General features: G+C 41.0%; 1 protein-coding gene across 3 annotated transcripts in view; it reads left to right on the top strand.

The window, feature by feature from the left end:
- Nucleotides 1–13,079: 13,079 nt before the first annotated feature.
- Rnft1 (ring finger protein, transmembrane 1) overlaps nucleotides 13,080–19,520 on the top strand; it is a 28,775-nt gene continuing 22,334 nt past the window's right edge. Inside the window, exons 1-2 of one of the 3 annotated variants that reach the window (XM_090351144.1) lie at nucleotides 13,080–13,117; nucleotides 17,918–18,085. The gene's annotated coding sequence lies outside the window, so the exon portion shown is untranslated. Of the gene's footprint in view, nucleotides 13,118–17,917; nucleotides 18,102–19,520 lie in introns of all 3 variants that reach the window. The other 2 variants (XM_090351145.1, XM_090351146.1) reach the window with 2 other exon arrangements.

The following is a 19,520-nucleotide window of genomic DNA, read 5'->3' as shown; positions in this document are numbered from 1 at the left end:
CAAGCGTGGTGGCCCCGCCCTGTAATCCTAGCTACTCAGGAGGCTGAGATTTGAGGAGTGTGGTTCAAAGCCAGCCCAGGCACTAGAGAACAAGAGACTCTTATCTCCAATTAATCACTAGAAAACAGGAAGTGGGGCTGTGGCTCAGAGGTAGAGCAGTAGTACCCTTGAGCTGAAGAGCTCAGGAACAATGCCCAGGCCTAGAGTTCAAGCCCCATGACCCAAAAAAAAAGGGGGGAAGGTCCGGGAGTTTGGCCTAGTGGTAGAGTGCTTGCCTAGCGTGCCAGAAGACCCGGGTTCGATTCCTTGGTACCACATACACAGAAAAAAGCTGGAAGTGGTTCTGTGGCTCTAGTGGTAGAGCACTAACCTTGAAAAAGTCCAAGGACAGTGCTTAGGCCCTGAGCTCAAAACCAGGACTGGAACAAAACAAAAAACCAAAACAAGAAAGGGTTCCAGGATCTTTTTCAACTTCCTAGCAATGAGTATGAAGAACCCAAAGGCAGAAGAATGATGCAGCCCTGAGATAGAGCCCAAGGCGGTTTCTCAACACCATACTACTTCTCATCCAGCCTGGTCAGGGCTGGTAAATAGAGGCAGCCTCAATACATCCCTTTAGGCCACAATGCTGTGTGGGGAGAATTAAAGGTTTTCTACACACCTGAGAGTGACACCTAAGGCAAGGGCTTGTACAGCCTGCCTAGTTTTGCTGTAGTCCAGGAATGTGGAAGCATAGAAGCTGGGAAAAAGCCTATTAGGAGAGGATTTAAGGCTGGAGGTATTAAGCTCAAGTAGTTGAGTGCCAGCCCTGAGTAAGAAAGTTAAGAAAGAGCATCAGGATATAAGTTCAAATCCCAGCACACAATCCCCCCCACCCCTCCCCCGACACTCACAGCCTCAGGCTTTCAATTCAAGCTCCTGTATGGGCAAGAAAAAGAGAGAGGATCTACTGTCAGAGATCTACTGGACCAAGCAAGGAAGCGGGCAGGATGAGGGTACATTGTGGTACCTCCAGGGCTTGTGGACAGCCCCACCCTCATGCTGGGGCACTACATATGTCCCTAGAGCTCACAGGAAAAGAGCAGTGGAACCCTAATCTGACTATGATTTAGAATTGGTCCTTGGGCAGAATCAGGTTCATAACAGAGACGGAAGTAGAAAAAGGATAAAGGTACATATGTTACAAAGTAGATGCATAGGGGCTGGGAATGAGGCTTAGTGGTAGAGTGCATACCTAGCATGCCTGAAGCTCTGGGTTTGATTTCTCAGTACCACATAAACAGAAAAAGCAGGAAGTGGCCCTGTGGCTCAAGTGGTAGAGTACTAGCATTGAGCAAAAGAAGCTCAGGGACAGTGCCCAGGCCCTGAGTTCAAGCCCCATGACTGGCAAACATCAACAACAAAAAAGTAGATGTATATTGTGAGATGTGTACCAGTTATGTGAATACCACATTTACAATAATTGTTCGCCACAGACAAGATTTTTAAACTGTCATATGTTTTAGACTTTTAATAAGAGTTGGACATCATGTAGGAGAAAAAAGGAACATCTTTGTTGTATTCTGATCAATATCATCTTCAGATTGGAATCACAGCTTTACTGTATGTCTTTGGGGCTGGGATAACTGTTTTCCTTATTTTTTCAAGAGTAGATTGACTGATTCATTAAGATTGTAGAAATAACTGAAGGATTGTATTATACCACCTGCTCTCATTAATTGCTCAGTTGATGGACTGACAGAGCTCTACAATAATGATTTCTTAATTCTTGAGATAAAATAATCCTGCGTGTCATTACTGTCATTCATTTCCCCACCAATGTCTATGCCTTTGACATGCCATGATGACCTGGGATAAAGGCAACAGATAGAGACAACAGCTGTCAGAAACTGTAGGTAAGATATTATATAAGAAAGAACTTTAAAAGGCCAATTATTTCAGCTCTTGTTTTCAAGATACATGAGAGAATTTTAAAAGACCAATTATTTTAGTTCTTGTTTTCAAGTTGGCTGGCTCCCAAACTCTTCAAGAATGATTGGACTCAACATGATAACAGAAGCCTGGAATCCCAGCCCTTGGGAAGTAGAGGCAGACAGACTATGACTTTGACACCATTCTGAACTATATACTGAGACCCTGTCTCAAAACAAAACAAAAGATTTATCTATATTCTATGTTTAAAAAATTCCAAGGAAGGCAATCTCTAATAACCTATTTTAATTTGTTCTATATTTTGAAAAGTATTCTTTTTATGAAAGCCAATCTAAACCTATCACTTACTGTTTTCTTAGTGAACTGTGATAGTTCTTGCCTATAATCACAGCACTGAGAAGCCTGTGGCAGGAGAGTTGCAAGTTTGAGGACTGGTAAAAAAAAAAAAAAAGACAAAACAAAAGCCGTTATAAAATTCCATTTTGAAATCTAGTCTTTTATTCTATCACTGTCGTTTTGCCAATCTTCATCAGCTTCTCATTGTCTACAAAATAAAGTCCTAATTTCTCAGCCTACCTCCTACTATACATGTGAGCAAGGTCTTATAGCTCCTTCATGTATACTTCCTTTTTCTCAGCAAGTCTAGGACTTTCTCCTGCTGGTTAGATATTGTTTTTTCTTGTTGTTTTTGTTTTGTTTTTGCCAGTTCTGGGCTTGATCTCAGGGCCTGAGCACTGTCCTTGGACTTTCTCAAGGCTAGAGCTCTACCACTTGAGCCTCAGCACCACTTCCTACTTTTTTCTATGTATGTGGTACCAAGGAATCGAACCCTGGTCTTTCTGCATGGTAGGCAAGCACTCTACCACTAGGCCAAACTCCTGGCCCCTAGATATTGGTTTTGTATTTAGAAGAAATGGTAGTAGATCCTATGGAGGGCATGAGATGTCCTGAAAGGCAGAATCCCCTGTATCAAAGACCTGGAATGACTATTTTCCAGATTGACTGATTCAACAAGACTATAGAAATAACTGAAGGATTGTATTATACCACCTGCTCATGAATTGGACTTTTTTCATGTGGTTAGATTCTGGCAACAAGAAAGTTGCTCTAGCTCCAGTTATTACATTAGTGGTCAAGGCAGGAGGGAAGGGAACTAGAAAGAACCAGCTGTGCTCTTTGTATGTATGTGTGTGTGCATGCATGCGGGTGTACACGCGCACACAAGCACACGTGCAGGTGTGCATGCACGTGCCCACACAAAAATGTTTCAGTACTGGGGCACTTTTGTTTGACTTTTTGCTTAAGGATGACCCTTTACCATTGGAGCCACAGCTCCATCCTAGCTTTTTGGGAGTCAATTGAAAAGCCATAAATTTTCTTGTCCCAATTCAGCCCTCAGTCTCCTCAGTTTCATCATTCTATCTAAGATTATATGTGTGAGCCACCAGCAACCAGTTTGTTTCCTATTTCTTTTTAGAAGGAACAATAGTTCTTCAGAAGTGGTGGCTCATGCCTGTAATCCTAGCTACTTAGGAAGCTGAGATCTGAGGATCACAGTTCAAAGACAGCCTGGTACTAAAGACCTTGAGACTCATCTCCAATTACCACTAGAAAATGGGAAATGGGGCTGAGGCTCAAGGGGTAGGGTGGTTGCCTTGAGCTGACGAGTCCAGAGACAGTGCCCGGGCCAAGTTCAAGCCCCAGGACCCCCTCTCGAAGAAGAAGAAGAAGAAGAAGAAGAAGAAGAAGGAGAAGAAGAAGGAGAAGGAGAAGGAGAAGGAGAAGGAGAAGGAGAAGGAGAAGGAGAAGGAGAAGGAGAAGGAGAAGGAGAAGGAGAAGGAGAGGGAGAAGGAGGGGGAGGGGGGAGGGTGGAGGGGGAGGGGGAGGGGGGAGGGGGAGGGGGGGGAGGAGGAGGAGGAGGAGGCGGCGGCGGCTCAGGGGCCATGCCCAAGCCTTGAGTTCAGGCCCCAGGACTGGCACAAAAAAAAAAAAAGAGGAAAAAAGAATGTCAGGTGTCCTACCACTTGAACCATTCCACCAGCTCTTTTTTTTGCAATAGTTACTTTCAAGATAGAGTCTTGCTTTATGTCCAGATTGGTCTGGATTATAATTTTCCTATGTGTACTTCCTCAAATCACTACAAAGACTGGGTGCAGTTCATGAGATAGAGTCTCATGAACTTTTTAAATTTTTGTCCAAGTTGCCTTGACCTGAGATCTCTCATCCTCCACCTTCCAAGTAGCCAGGATTTCAGGCTTCAGTCACTGAGCCTGTGAAGTTTATTTCTAAGGGCTAATTCCTTATTTTTGTTCTCAGGCCTCTAAGATCTCAGGAGACATAAGTTATTCAGACCAGACAGAGAGCAAAGCTAGAATTCACAATAGACTTTGCATGGTTAGCTGAGGAGGTTAGATTTCGTTTAAGAGGCTGTGAAGGACAATTAGACAGAACTGTGTTAAAATTAACCCGGAGGTCCATGTAAAGAAGTCAGAAAAGAGAATGCTCCAGGAAAGAGTGACCAATTAAAAGATTATTACCATAGTCTGTAAAAGAAGACATAAGGAACTGAAATAGGATGGTAGCATTGAAAATGGAAATGAAGGGACAGATGTGAAAGAGATGCTTGGCTACAGAACTATGCTAAGATATATAAAGCATCTGCTTGCCCAAGTCTTCAGTGTGTTCAAGTCCAAATCATAGAAATGAAGCAAAGCAGCACCTTGCAATATGCAATCCAAGCGATCAGATTTCTTGGGGTTGTTCATATCTATTGTTCTAAACAATTAAATCGTTTTTCTAGACTAAACTTCTAAGTATTTATTTGAGCAACACACTGAATGATAATTTGTTACCACAAATATCTTAAGTAATTTCCTATTCTCAGATCAATTTACACATGTAGATGTTAAGCTTTTTACCATCTGTTGATGCATTAAAAATCAAATAAATTATTAACAAAATATGTGATAAGAGGTAAATATACTTAACAAACCATCATTATTTCTGAGCTGTAGCTAACAAATATCCAGTTCTGACATCAGTGGTTTAGTTTTCTTTCTTATTGTTTATTCTCTATTCTAAGAAAACATAAAAAATAGGAGAAATAGAAATATGACAAATAAACTTGCTGAGAATTTATAACCACACCAGGCATGATGGTACATGTAGTACTCCCAGCCCCTATTACCAACATGGGAGGCGTTTAAAAAAAATCATATTGAGATTCCATTTTCAAGGGGCAGAAGGTGTGGCTTGAGTGACAGATCACTTATGAAGCACAAAGCCCTGAGGTTAAACCCCAGTACTGAAAAAAAAAATTATTTCCCGAAAGCAGGGGCAATGGGGCTGGGAGTTTGGCCTAGTGGTTGGTAGAGTGCTTGCCTAACATGCAAAAAGTTCGATTCCTCAGTACCACATATATAGAAAAAAGCTGGAAGTGGTGTGGAGGCTCAAGTGGTAGAGCTCTTGCCTTGAGAAAGTCCAAGGACAGTGCTCAGGCCCTGAGCTCAAGCGTAGGACTGGCCAAAAAAAAAAAAAAAAAGGCAAGGGCAATTGCTTCTACCCATAATTCGGACTATTTGTGAGACTAATAACAGGTAGAAAGAAGTTCAAGCCCAGGCAAGACAAAACATTCATGAAAACCCATCCTAGCCAAATCTTGGGGACAGAAGGGGCATGCCTAGAATCCCAGCCATGTGGAAAGCATGAACAGGAAGATCATGGCCAACTTAGGCAAGAAGTGAAAACTTATTATTTTTTAAAAGCAAAAAGGGTTAGAGGTACATCTCAAATGGTATAGCATCTGCCTAGCAAACACAAGGCCCTGGGTTCAAGCCCCAACACCACTGAGAAGGAATACAAGCATAAAAAGAATTTCCCAGAAATTGCAACAGAATAATGAGATTGACTTGGTTAAAAAAAAAGAAAACCTCATGTTCATTAACTGCATATTATAGCCCTCCTGTTAATGAGAAATCATTTAAATTTTTTTCTCTCAAATTAAGTTGAATTCTGGGGAAAAAAGTCCAATTCTTTGTGACTTTTTTCTGGAATGCAATAAAAATGTGCTAAAATACAAGATTGCCAAGAATGATACTGGCTTTTGAAAGAATACTAATAACTTTTTAGCTGCTAAGAGTTTCTTTTTATACATAGAAAATACTCTTGCTATTCTTGAGATCTTCTTTGAAGATCCAAAGAAATAATTTTGATTGTAGCTTTTATACAACGTTGCCATTATTTTTCATGATGCTATTGCCAAAAAAGAGGGAGGATGTAGCATATGAATACTATAAGCAGCTTGTGAATATCTTTGCTTACAACAGAATTTAGAAGAAATGATAAATTTGTGCCATTTAAAATAAGGATATTGTGAAAGAAAATTGCAATGCTTTATGGCAAAATGGATCCACCGAAATAGGAGAGTTTTAAGTTAAAGGAAAAATACATCACTATGGTTTCTCTTACTTTGCCTTGACTAAGTAGAAGTAAGAAGTTGAGTGTAGTGGGTATTATTTTGGGACTATTCAATGTTCTTGTTCTCTGCTTCCTTCTTTTTTTTTCTGTCAGTCCTGGGCCTTGAACTCAAGGTTTGCCCATAATCCCTGAGCTTCTTTGTGCTCAAGGCTAGGGCTCTATCACTTGAGCCACAGCACCACTTCTGGCTTTTTCTGAGTAGTTTGTTTGAGATAAGAGTCTCATAGACTTTCCTACCCAGGCTGGCTTTGAACCATGGTCTTTAGATCTCAGCATCCTGAATAGCTAGGATTACAAGCCACTGGCACCCAGCTTCTGCTTCCTTCTTTTATCAGTCATTCTATCTTCCTCTGTAGTGAATTTCATACCCTGGCACATTCATCCCAATGCTGATGCCCCACACTGAAACACCAAGGCCCCTTGGTACCCCTGCAAAACAGACAAATGTCTGAGCTTGAGCAATACAACATTCCTTGCATTTTGGGTTAATGCAATGATAGTAAAGCTGAAAGTCAGCTTGCACTAAGAAGCAAGAGCATGACTGAGTTGTGGACTCAACAATAGTTCCCAAGAAAAAGTGTCTTCCTAGTCCTCGAGGTGCTTTTAGTAAATTTTTAATTGCTACTCACCTATTGAAATAGGAATTCAGGGGCTGGGAATGTTGCTTAGTGGTAGAGTGCTTGCCTAGCATGCATGAAGCCCAGGGTTTGATTCCTCAGTACCAATAAAAACAAAAGGCTGGAAGTGGCATTGTGGCTCAAATGGTAGAATGCTATCCTTGAGAAAAACTAAAACAAACAAACAAACAAACAAAAAAAAACCTTAGGGACAGTATCAAGGCCCGGAGTTCAACACCTGGGACTGGTTAAAAAAAAAAATGAAATAGGCATTCAAATAACCAAAATATAATGGGCATTTAAACAAGTCACAAGTTGTTTTCCACAAAAAAGTTTGAATGTAAGTATTTAACAGTGCTATAGTAGCTCTACAGTCACCTGAAACTCAAAGTATTTCTAGATCTCTAAGGTATGGACCAAGTTGGAGCTTTAGCTATCACACATGATAGAGAAAAAAAAAGAGGCAGCATCTACCTTCATCCTTTAACGGTAAGTCTAGGAATTTCACAAACTATATCCATTTAAAGTCAGAATGTAGTCACATACCCAGCTACCTCCAAGGATGCTGAGAAATATGTCAAGTGCTTTCATGCTGAGTAAAAAGGAAATAATAGAAACTGAAAAAGAATAAGCATTCTTTCACAATTACTTTTTTTTTTTTTTTTTTTTTTGGCTGGGTTTGGGGCTTCAACTCCCGCCGGGGTGCTGTCCCTGAGCTCTATAGCTCAAGGCTACCACTCTACCCTTGTAACAAGCCCACTTCCTGTTTTCTAGAAGTTAATTGGAGATAAGAGTCTCAGGTCCTTTTGTGTGCTGGCTGGCTTTGAACCTTGATCCTCAGATCTCTACCTCCAGAGTAGCTAGGATTACAGGTGTGAGCCACCATGCCCAGTCACAGTTACTTTTTTAAATAACCAAAAATTATATCTGAAGAATCTAGGAACAGAGTAACTTAGTTATTGCAGAGCAATCTCTGACATCACCACATCTCACAAGAGAAGAGCACAAGTCATCCTTAATTGCTGCTCTCCTGCATCCAATCAGCCACCCAAGAAAGCAGTAGACCCTAGGTTCAATTCCCAGGACCATCAACAAAATCTCATTCAGGTCCCTTCTGTTTCATTTTAGCATCCTGTCTTCTTAGATCAAACCTTTGCTTCCCTCACTCCCCACTACTCTTTCCTCATCCATCCATCCTACCACTTCCTGGGGAAGCACTCTATCTAAAATTGAAACCTGTATACTGTTTCTTTGATTTCACTGCATAATGCATTAATTAATTCTTAAAGGATAAAATCCAAACCTTCTGGTGTAGCATAGAAGGCCTTTGTGTCTCTTTCCATCTTCTCTCCAGACAATTCACCATTGCCCTTGGACTTCTTCCATCTGTCAGAAAAGCCTGCGTTGATGAGAATCATCCTACTTTGCCTGGCATATTCAGGTAGGCTGGAACTACAAGTTCAGTGCAGCAGAGCGAGAGGCTGGGAGCAGCAAGCTGTCCAGATGAAGAATTGCCACTGCTCCCTTCCTTTAACGACTTTCTTGTGAATGGAGAGGAGCACAGTAACCAGACTGATATTTATGCTGGTTTCCATCCTTAGTCCTAAATATCAGACCAGCTCCCGACAAAGCAACATCAGGATAATGACAAGTTAGCCAGAAATCTTAGATAACACTGGATGTGACCATATTCTCTTATATAAATACAGTAAACATTTCTCAATAATTTAACTCAGGTTGGGAGTGTGGTCTAGTGGTAGGAGTGCTTGCCTGGACCGGGACTTTGGCCTAGTGTTAGAGAGCTTGCCTAGCATGCACAAAGACCCAGGTTCAATTCCTTGGTACCACATACATGGGAAAAAAACAGAAGTGGTGCTGAGGCTCAAGTGGTAGAGCTCTGGCCTTGAGAAAGTCCAAGGACAGTGCTCAGGCCCTGAGCTCAAGCCCAGAACTGGCAAAAAAAAAAAAAAGTGCTTGCCTAACATGCACAAAGACCAGGTTCAATTCCTCATTATCACATACATAGAAAAAGCCAGAGTGGTGCTGTGGCTCAAGTGGCAGAGCTCTAGCCTTGAGAAAGCAAATGGGGTGGGGGGTAGTGAGGGGAGAGAGAGAGAGAAAGACAGAGAGAGACAGAGAGACAGAGAGACAGAGAGAGAGAGAGACAGAGAGAGAGAGAGAGAGAGAGAGAGAGAGAGAGAGAGAGAGAGAGAGAGAGAGAGAGAGAGAGAGAGAGAGAGAGAGAGAGAGAGGGAGAAGCAAGCGCAGTGGCTCACGCCTATAATCCTAGCTAGTCAAGAGGCTGAGATCTGAGGAGGTTCAAAGCCAGCCTGGGCACTAAAGTCTGAGAGACTCTTATCTGCAATTAATCATTAGAAAACGGGAAGTGGGGCTGTGGCTCCAGGGGCAGGGTGGTAGCCTTGAGCTGTAGAGCCCAGAGTTTAAGCCCCATGACCCACAAGGAAGGAAGGAAGGAAGGAAAAAGAAAGGAAGGAAGGAAAAAGGAAGGAAGGAAAAAGGAAGGAAGGAAGGAAGGAAAAAGAAAGGAAGGAAGGAAGGAAAAAGGAAGGAAGGAAGGAAAAAGAAGGAAGGAAGGAAGGGGAGAGAGAAAGAAAGGAAAGCAAGCAGCTAATATGTTCATATAACATAATGATGAATATGAAATTGATGTTTCCTCATCAGGATGAGAGTAAATGAAATGAAATTATGGTCTAAGGCTATTGGTCGCATAAGCTTCTTCAGTAGAATAAATCCCCATATGGAATAACAAGTCAGAGGAAATAGGATTAAATAAAGAAGCTGCTAGTGAGAGATCATTACAAAAACAGATTATTGAACATACCTTAGGCCCTTCACTGGAAACTATGATGATTTAATCATGGTGCAGCCTAGACGAGGCGGTATGGACACCACTGAACCAGACTTTAGAGTCCTCGTGCAAAGAAAATAAAAGTTTGGAATTTAAATATACTGCAAGGCTTACAGTGACATATAAAGATCGAATTGTTGGTTTATATAGAGGAAATCTGGAAGCTGTTTCATCACTACTTTCAAGTTCTAGTCTCCCACCATGGGCTTTGAGGAGTTGCTGGAGGTGGCAGAGGGGCAAGAGAAGAGTGGGTGGGAGCCGCTGTGACATCAGGGACTGCAGATGTCGGCGATGTTGGCTCCACTAGACTCTCAATTCTTTCTAATAGCACTCTCTGGAGGCTGACCTGCGTTACTGCCAAGGTATCCTCTGCCATCGTTTCTCAGGAAATCCTAACTTCGCACCAAGATGATCATTAGGAATACAAGTTTATTGAGGTATATATCCGCACAATAGAGTAGAAGCAGCAAAATCTGACAAGGAAAGCTTCAGACTATGATGTAGATCTAAGGAGGCCTTGGCTAGCGTTGGGGAACTTCAGAGCAAATACGGCATATAACGGTTGTATTAGGCAGAAATGGTCAGGCCTTAATACCTTGCTGTGTTCTATCATGGTCTAGGAGCCATCCTGGAAAGTACCAACTGCAGCGCAAGTGCAGCATCCCAAAGGTACTAACCTCCAGAGGCTTCCAGCTCATTGTCCTTCTTGCAGCTAAAAGGTTCCTTCTGGAAAGGATGTCTGGGCAGCTGATCAATGTGATTGTGTAGGTAGGGATTATCCTAGGTGATAGGTAGCCTTCTCCAGGCTGCTTGCTGCAGGCTTCTGTGCTGTCAGATCTTCTATGTGAATTCTTTGGAGGGTCTGGAAGCCTACATTGTATACACTTCCTAGTTTGAGGAGATCTGGTTTGAGCTATGCCTCTCTCTAGCTCCCATGGCGCTGGAAGACACCCACAACATGATTTTAACAGGGAACCTTCAGTCAGGTAATCCATTGTGTACAAAAAGCATGTGGCATATGATAAGAGTGAATTCAAATGTCCCCTTGGGGGTTGGGCTTAGACTTTCTATTGCTACACTGATGTCTTCCATGTGGGCTTTTTAAAATAGTAAAGATATTCAAACATATGCACACAAACAGAAACATGATATTCCAAGAATTAAATAGATGGTGCTGTCGATTTGCCTCCAAAAATTTTTGGAAACACAAGAGTGTGAAGATGCTTTCCTTTGCAGGGTATCATTCAACTGAATTGGGATGCCAGTACGTCAAAATTATGAACCAGATTCTTGGGTGGTTTTCTTCACAATTTTTTAAGGCAGTCTATTTCTTTGTGTATTATGTTATTTTTATGTCACTAATTTAAAATTTTATGAAGCCACCTCCCATATACTTTCCCTATATAGCTACCTAAAAAAGCACATGCACAACACAGAGACAAATTTCTCTGTTATTTATGTCTTTTGCTTCTCCAATTTATTTACAGATTTATGGCACATTGACTTTCACAGTTCAAAAATTAATGCTAAATCAATACTTTGTATAAATTTATTATAATTTTATTGTAAATTATTTTGCAATAGATTGTTTGACTGATGTGCTGCAAAACTTTATTGTATATAAATGAAAACATTAAGCAAGTTGGAGGCATAAAATCAGCTAGCACCCTAATATAGCAGCTTTTGAGTGAGAAACTATACAGCGTTTTTATGTAGCATATGGGAAAACCACAGAGCATGGGAGTTTTTAGCATTAATTCCACAGTTGCACTAAATCTAACATGTCAGTCTCTAGCTAAAATCCAGCCAGATTGAAAGTGCTAAGTTTTCTCTGCTGTAGTGCATGTCGAATTCTCTAACATGGAAGTATTCGAGGAAGACTAGCTTCCTAACGCAAGTCTAGACTATTGAGCTTCTATACATAGAAATCATCTGAATGATGGGGTGTTCCAAAAAATAATTCCCCTTCAAATTCAGGAGTCTTTCAAAAATTTCCTCACGTTTTGAGCCTTCTATTATCTTTTAAGTAGAAACAAAACTATCAGTTTAATAAAAGGAGAAGGAAATTTTGATTCTGATCAAAGGATTTACCTTTTATTTCTTATATACTTTTCTGTTTTTGACAATTTTTAAACTGGGAAATGGCACGATCTGCTTATATAAGAAAGTATACAGGTTAACCATAAGTTTGGGATTTGTTTTGCTTTTTTTTTTGCAGAACTGTAGACCAAACTCAGGGCCTTGCACTTACCAGGCAAGTGCTCTTCCACTTAGCTAAATCCCCAACTCTTAGCCACAGTATTATTTAAGGCACATATGCAATAGTTCAATGGACTTTCAGAAAGTGAGCCATCCCAGGGCGCAGTGTAATCCTAGCTACTTAGGAGGCTGAGATCTGAGGTTTACGGTTTAAAGCCAGCCTGGGCACTAAAGAACATGAGACTCTTTTTTTTTTTTTTTTTTTTGCCAATCCTGGACTTGAGCTCAGGGCCTGAGCACTGTCCTTGGACTTTCTCAAGGCTAGAGCTTTACCACTTGAGCCTCAGCACCACTTCCGGCTTTTTTCTATGTATGTGGTACCGAGGAATCGAACCTGGGTCTTCATGCATGCTAGGCAAGCATTCTACCACTAGGCCAAACTCCCAGCCCAAGAACATGAGACTCTTATCTCCAATTAACCTCCAGAAAACTTGAAGTGGTGCTATGGCTCAAGGAGTAAGGCAGTAACCTTGAGCTGAAGAGCTCAGGAACAGTGCCCGAAACTAGAGTTCAAATCCCATGACACATACACACACACATACATACAAAGTTAACCATCATATAATTCATGACCAAATCAAGACACCGAATATTATGAACTCCCCCAAAGCCCCTCTGTACATCTTTAGACACTAGCTAACCTCAAAGTAAGTACCATCCTGACTTCTATTTGATCCATTATTCTTGCTTGCTTTTGTACTTTATACAAACAAGACATGACAAGGTTAAAGGCTTAGTTCAAGTGGTAACAAGCCTGCCAAGCAAGCATGAGGCCCTGGATTCAGGTCTCAGTGCCACAGAAAGAAAAGATGGGTAGGCATTCTTGGTATTTTTGGGACTGCACCTCCACTTAATTTAGGCTTCTGAGATGTAGCCATGATGTTGTGTAGGTGGCTCCTTCCATTTATGACATACCATTCCAGATTCTAAACCGGCCATCACTTATCTATCCAGACTACTGCTGGTGAGCATTTGTCAACTGTGAATATAGTTTTTTTGTTGTTTTTGTTAGATATGAATCAATGTAGTGGGTTTTTTTGTTTGTTTGTTTTGTGGTTGTTGGTTGTAGGGCTTGAACTCAGAGCCTGGGGGCTGTCCCTGAGCTTCTTTTGCTCAAGTCCAGCACTCTATCACTTGAGCCACCGTACTCTGGTTTTGAGTGGTTTATTGGAGATAGTCTCATGGGACTTTTCTGTCTGTGCTGGCTCAGAACCGCAGTCCTCAGATCTCAGCCTCCTCAACAGCTAGGATGACAGACATGAGCCACCAGCGCCCAGCTCAAAGTAGTGTTTTAATTCTACGAAGATATGGTTAAAACATCTCCCTTTCTAATATGTATTCGGCGCCATAGGCGATCAAATCTTTTTTCTATGATGTTAGAAAGGCAGCCAACAAATTTTTCAAATACAAAATGGTTATAGGGGTTTATGGACTTAGAGCCTCAATTCAGGAATATGAAAAAATAACTTTACTGGCCAGGAGTTTGGCCTAGTGGTTAAAGTGCTTGCCTAGCATGCGTGAAGACACGAGTTCGATTCCTTGGTACCACATATATAGAAAAAAAAGCCGGAAGTGGTGCTGAGGCTCAAGTGGTAGAGCTCTAGCCTTGAGAAAGTCCAAGGACAGTGCTCAGGCCCTGAGCTCAAGCCCAGGACTGGCAAAAAAAAAAAAAAAAGAAAAGAAAAAATAACTTTACTATTGTTTTGGCTGAGCTACATGTTTAGCCCTTTGTGCTTCAGTAATTTTTTAGATAATGGTTCATGATTTTGCTTAAGACCAGTACTGAATCACAATCCTCCTAGCTACATCTATCAAATAATTGGAGTTACAGCCATGCACTACCACACTTGACCCAGAAATTAATTTTTTAAGCTGTACTTCATTTCTACTTTTTGTCCCCAATTATTTTCTTGCTCAACTCTCATTTCTAGAGACAAACAAGATGCTGGGGCCAACATGTGCTGAGACAGTTCTTTGCTACCCTATATGGTGCCTAAGCTGAAGAAAAATTGCGTATAAAACAAATATTGGGGCTGGGACTTGGGTTTAGTAGTGGAGTGCTTGCCTAGCTTACATGAAGCCCTGGGTTCAATTCCTCACTACCACATGGACAGAAAAAGCCAGAAGTGGCCCTATGGCTCGAGTGGTAGAGTGCTAGCCTTGAGCAAAAAGAAACTCAGAGACAATGCCCAGGCCACAAGTTCAAGGCCCAGGACTGAAAAAAAACATAAACAAAAACAAACAAAAACAGATATTGCCACATAAAACGTTTTTTTTCAGACATCTAGATTTCATATTGTCATCACAGATACTCCCTAGTAAACTTTTTGTGGGTGCTTATGAACCTTCTTCGCTGAAAATTTATAGGTACCTGAGTAGCTTTGTATTTATATGAAAGTCAGGAAAAAAATAACTATATAGTTATCACAGATGAGAAAATAAGGATTATACCAAAAGAAGTCAAGTATGAGCTGGATAAAATATAAATGAAGTGAGGGGGCATGGCTAAAAAGGCAGAGAACTTGCCTATTAAGCATGAGGCCTCTAGTTTATACTCTAGAAGATTCAAAAAGAAGTGGGGCTGGAGGAAGTAGCTGAAGTGGTACAACACCTGTCTAGCAAGTGGGAGATCCAGAGGTCGAATGCTAGAACTGACCCTTTCCCCGCAGAAAGCATAAATGAAGCATAGTTAATATTTAGTGGAGCAAAACTTCATAAGCCTTTTTGTTTATTGTAGTGCTAGGGATCAAACCCACACCTCACTTGTGCCAGGCAAGAGCTCGACCTGAGCACATCACCAGTACTCTTCCTCATCTTATATAATGCTATCACCAAGCCGATTTATGACCGACATAAATTCATGACAATGGGAAGGATTTTAAATAAGAGTTATCAGAATGAGAGTCAAAATCCCACACCATAATAAATTCACCAACAAGGGATTGCTGTACAATCTTAAAAATCATAGCATCTACTTTATTCTCCAGAATAATAATAATAATAATCATTTTTGGACCTTCATCTGTAAAAGTATAGTACTAATTTGTCTTACAAAACTAATTCCTAGCAACACTGCTCATGCACTCCAAATTTTTTTTAACTGATTATGGCGCCCTCATGTGTCTCTTTGTTGTAATGCTTTAGATGTCTAAAAATAATAGTATTTATCTCATTATCTCCCATTTAGGATAGCTCTAAACGTTTATCAGTAAATGCTAAAAGGTATGTTTAATTATACCAAAGTTCACTACCATACTTCCTTATTTATATTTTGAGAATCTTCAATTTATAATCTTAGTGCCTTAGCCTAAGTACTAAGATTAAAGATATGAATCATAACTACCACGTTCTAATATTCCATGTCATAGTTTTGTTTTTTATTTTTGTTGGTCATGGGACTTGAACTCTGGGCCTGAGCATTGTCCCTGAGATCGTCAGCTCAAGGCTACTGTCCTACCCCTTGAGCCACAGCCCCACTTCTGATTTTCTAGAGACAAGAGTCTTATAGACTTCAGTGGCCTGGCTGGCTTTAAACTGCGATTCACATATCTCAGCCTCCTGAGTAGCTAGGATTAAGGCGAAAGCCACCATACCCAGCCCACATGACAGTTTCATGCTAAAACAAGGAAGCTCTTATTTTTATATTTTATTTATGTATTTATTTATTTATTGCCAGTCCCGGGTGTTGAACTCAGGGCCTGGGCACTGTTCTTGGACACTTTTTGCTCAAGGTTAGTACTCTGCCACTTGAGCAACAGCACAATTTCTGGCCTTTTCTGTGTATGTGGTAATGAGGAATGGAACCCAGGGCTTTTTTTGTTTTTTCCAGTCCTAGGCTTGAGCTCAGTGCCTGAGCACCGTCCTTGGACACCGTCCTTGGACTTTCTCAGGAATAGAGCTCTACCACTTGAGCCTCAGCACCATTTCCAGCTTTTTTCTATGCATGTGGTACTGAGGAATTGAACCTGGGTCTTTGTGCATGTTAGGCAAACACTCTATCACTAGGCCAAACTCCCACCCCTTGTTTATATTTTAATTTAATGACTTAAAAATCATTTATCTTACAACTTTTTTTTTTTTTGCCAGCCCTGGGGTTTGAATTCAGGGCCTGTACATACTGACCTGGGGCTTTCTCAAGGCTAGAGCTCTATCATTTGAGCCTCAGCACCACTTCCAGTTTTTTCTATGTATGTGGTACCAAGGAATCAAACCCGGGTATTCATGCATGCTGGGAAGGCACTCTTACCACTAGGCCAAACTCCTGGCCCCTTCCCTTACTTTTTTTTTTTTTTTTGTGGGTCATGGGGCTTGCACTAGGCCTGGGTGCTGTCTCTGAGCTCTTCAACTCTAGGCTACCATCCTACCCCAGGGCCTGTGTGTTGTCTCTGAGCTCTTCAACCCAAGGCTACCATCCTACCCTTGAGCCAAGCTCCCCCCCACTCCGTTTTCTACAGGTTAATTGGGGATAAGAGTCTCAGGTCCTTTTGTGCCCAGGTTGGCTTTGAACCTTGATCCTCAGCTCTCAACCTCCTGAGTAGCTAGGATTACAGGTGTGAACCACCGCCCAGCCCTCAACTTCCTTTACAACTTCTATGTTAAGCTTTTTATTATTTCAAAAATACTTTTAGCTCCTTAGATCATTGTAAAAAAGTTTTTTCCTACTCAAAAAGATCACATAGGGGGCCAGGAGTTTGGCCTATTGGCAGAGTGCTTGCCTAGCATGCACGAAGACCCGGGTTAGATTCCTTGGTACCACATACATAGAAAAAAAAAAAGCTGGAAGTGGTGCTCAGGCTCAAGTGGTAGAGCTCTAGCCTTGAGGAAAGCCTAAGGACAGTGCTCAGGCCCTGAGTTCAAGCGTCACATTGGGTTTGTTGCCTGTGACTCATACATGCAATCCTAGAAACTCAGGAGGCTGAGATCTAAGAATCTCAGCTGGAAGATAGCCCAGGTAGGAAAGTCCATGAGACTTTTATCTCCAATTAACCACTAAAAACTCAAGTGGTAGAGTGATAGCTTTACAGAAAAGCTCAGGGACAGAACTCAGTCCCTGAATTCAGGTCCCAGGACTGGACTGGTGTACACACACACACACACACACACACACACACACACACTTTTTTTTAAGGTCAGGTTGGAAAGAGCCAAAAGGGAATGTCTTTTAAAAAACAACTGCATAAATATCTAATTCTAAAACTCTATTCATATTTTTTTTTGCTTGAACTCAGGGCCTGAACATTGTCCTTGGGCTTTCTCAAAGCTAGAGTTTACCACTTGAGCCACAGAACCACATTCGGTTTTTTCTATATATGTGGTACCAAGGAATTGAACCCGGGTCTTCGTGCATGCTAGACCAGCACTCTATCACTAGGCCAAATTCCTGGCCCCTCTATTCATGTTTTAATCAAACCATTCAACAAATATTTCTTGATCCCTACCTTTTACCAGGATTGGAGAGATACAGTTAATAAACAAAAAATATTTCTGTAAAACAAACTAGTAATAGCTGTGTTACCTAAGACAGCTGCTATAAAAATCTAATAACATGACATATATGACCACATATTTTAAAGAGTGAGGTATCATTAAAATATTTACAAGAGAAACCTTGGTGATTCCAGGCACATATTTCAGGGATTGACTTGCATGTAGATAAACTTTGGATCTGAGGTTCTGCTGATTTTTTTTTTAAATTTAAAATTTTCAATAGGAGAGAAAGTGGGAAAACAGAATTATGTCACCTAAGAAGTCTCTCTTTTTCTAGGCAACACTTGGCACGGTTTAGTTAAGATGACATCAGTTAAGACAAGAAGTCATACTGGTTATACTGGACAAGCCAGAATGGAGCAAAGATTCTACTCCTGCAGAACCCAAGATTATCACTGACTAAAATTCCATGAAACCAGGCAGCAACCACCTTTGATGTTCAAGTGTATGTATCATATGAGGTATTCTGAGTGGTTCTATGATCCTGGGCCTAAGGAAAACTGAATAATCTATGGTGTTATCTCATCACAGATTAAAACCCATTTCCTTCTTATCCCTATTTTCCTGTCTCTCACACATCCAAACTTCCCTTTCTGTTTCCCTTTACCCATGAAGAATCCAATATTCTAGTCCAAGAGGAGAGTTCAAGTCCCCACAATTTCTTGTCTTTTCTAGGGCTGTATTTATTTACTTATTTTTTGCCAGTCCTGGGGCTCGAATGCAGGGCCTGGGCATTGTCCCTGATCTTCTTCGACTCAAGGCTAATGTTCTACCACTTGAGCCACAGTGCCACGTCTTGCTTTTTCTGCTTATTCGGTACTAAGGACTTGAATTCAGGGCTTCATGCATGTGGCAAGCACTCTACCACTAAGCCATATTCCTAGCCACCTAGGAACCAATTTAAATGACTGTTTCATATTGTTCAGCTGTCATTAACCTTTTTTCATCTGTGCTGCTTGTAGAGCCTAAGCTCAGGGCCTGGGCATTTTCCTTGAGCTTTCGTACTCAAGGCTAGCACTCTACTAGTTGAGTCACAGTTCTACTTCTGGCTTTTTAGGCAGCTAACTGGAGATGAGAGTCTCATAGATTTTCCTGCCCAGGCTGGGTTCAAACTGAACAGTGATCCTCAGATCTCAGCCTCCTGGCATAGTTAGAATTACAGATGTGAGCTACCAGACCCCATAGACATTAAAGTTTGATAATGTCCTCCCTGTTGATTTTATTAATTATGGAAAACTTTGATATGTCAAAAGTAGATAAAAGAGACAATGAAGCTCCACAGTTATCATCCAGCTTTAACATATGGAGAGAAATACCCTGAAATAAAAATTGCAATGCGAAGATTAATCACCAGAACAATCCAGCTGAAGAATTAGTAAATATGAAGGCAGTCCAAAGTAGCTACCCAGAAAGTATATGACGAACATCCAGCCACTTGTGGCTCACACCTGTAATTCTAGCAGCTCAGGAGGCTGACATCTCATGATCATGGTTTGAAGCAGGAAAGTACATGAGACTATTATCGTAAATTAATTATGAAAAAGCCAAAAGTGGAGCTGTGGCTCAAGTGATAAGAGTGCTAGCCATGCACAAAAAAACTCAGAAACAGTGCACAGGCACTGAGTTCAAGCCCCAGCATTGAAACACGAACACACACAGACACACAGACACACACACACACACATACACACAAATTAAATCATGGAAAAAAATTATAGTCACTGATGATATCAGTACAAAGGTCTAAGGTATACATTGAAGATTCAAATGGAAAAAATAGAAGGAATAGGAAAAAGTCTATATTTGAAATATTATGATTAAAAAATTTTCCAGAATCATTGAGACTATAATTCACCTGGAGAAACTCAATATATCCAACC

This window comes from Megascapheus bottae, chromosome 17 (assembly GCF_031878675.1).
Source record: "Megascapheus bottae isolate mThoBot1 chromosome 17, mThoBot2.hap1, whole genome shotgun sequence".
Taxonomy (NCBI): domain Eukaryota; kingdom Metazoa; phylum Chordata; class Mammalia; order Rodentia; family Geomyidae; genus Megascapheus; species Megascapheus bottae.
The sequence above is the reverse complement of the archived record's forward strand: the minus strand, read 5'-3'. Positions and strand labels throughout refer to the sequence as shown.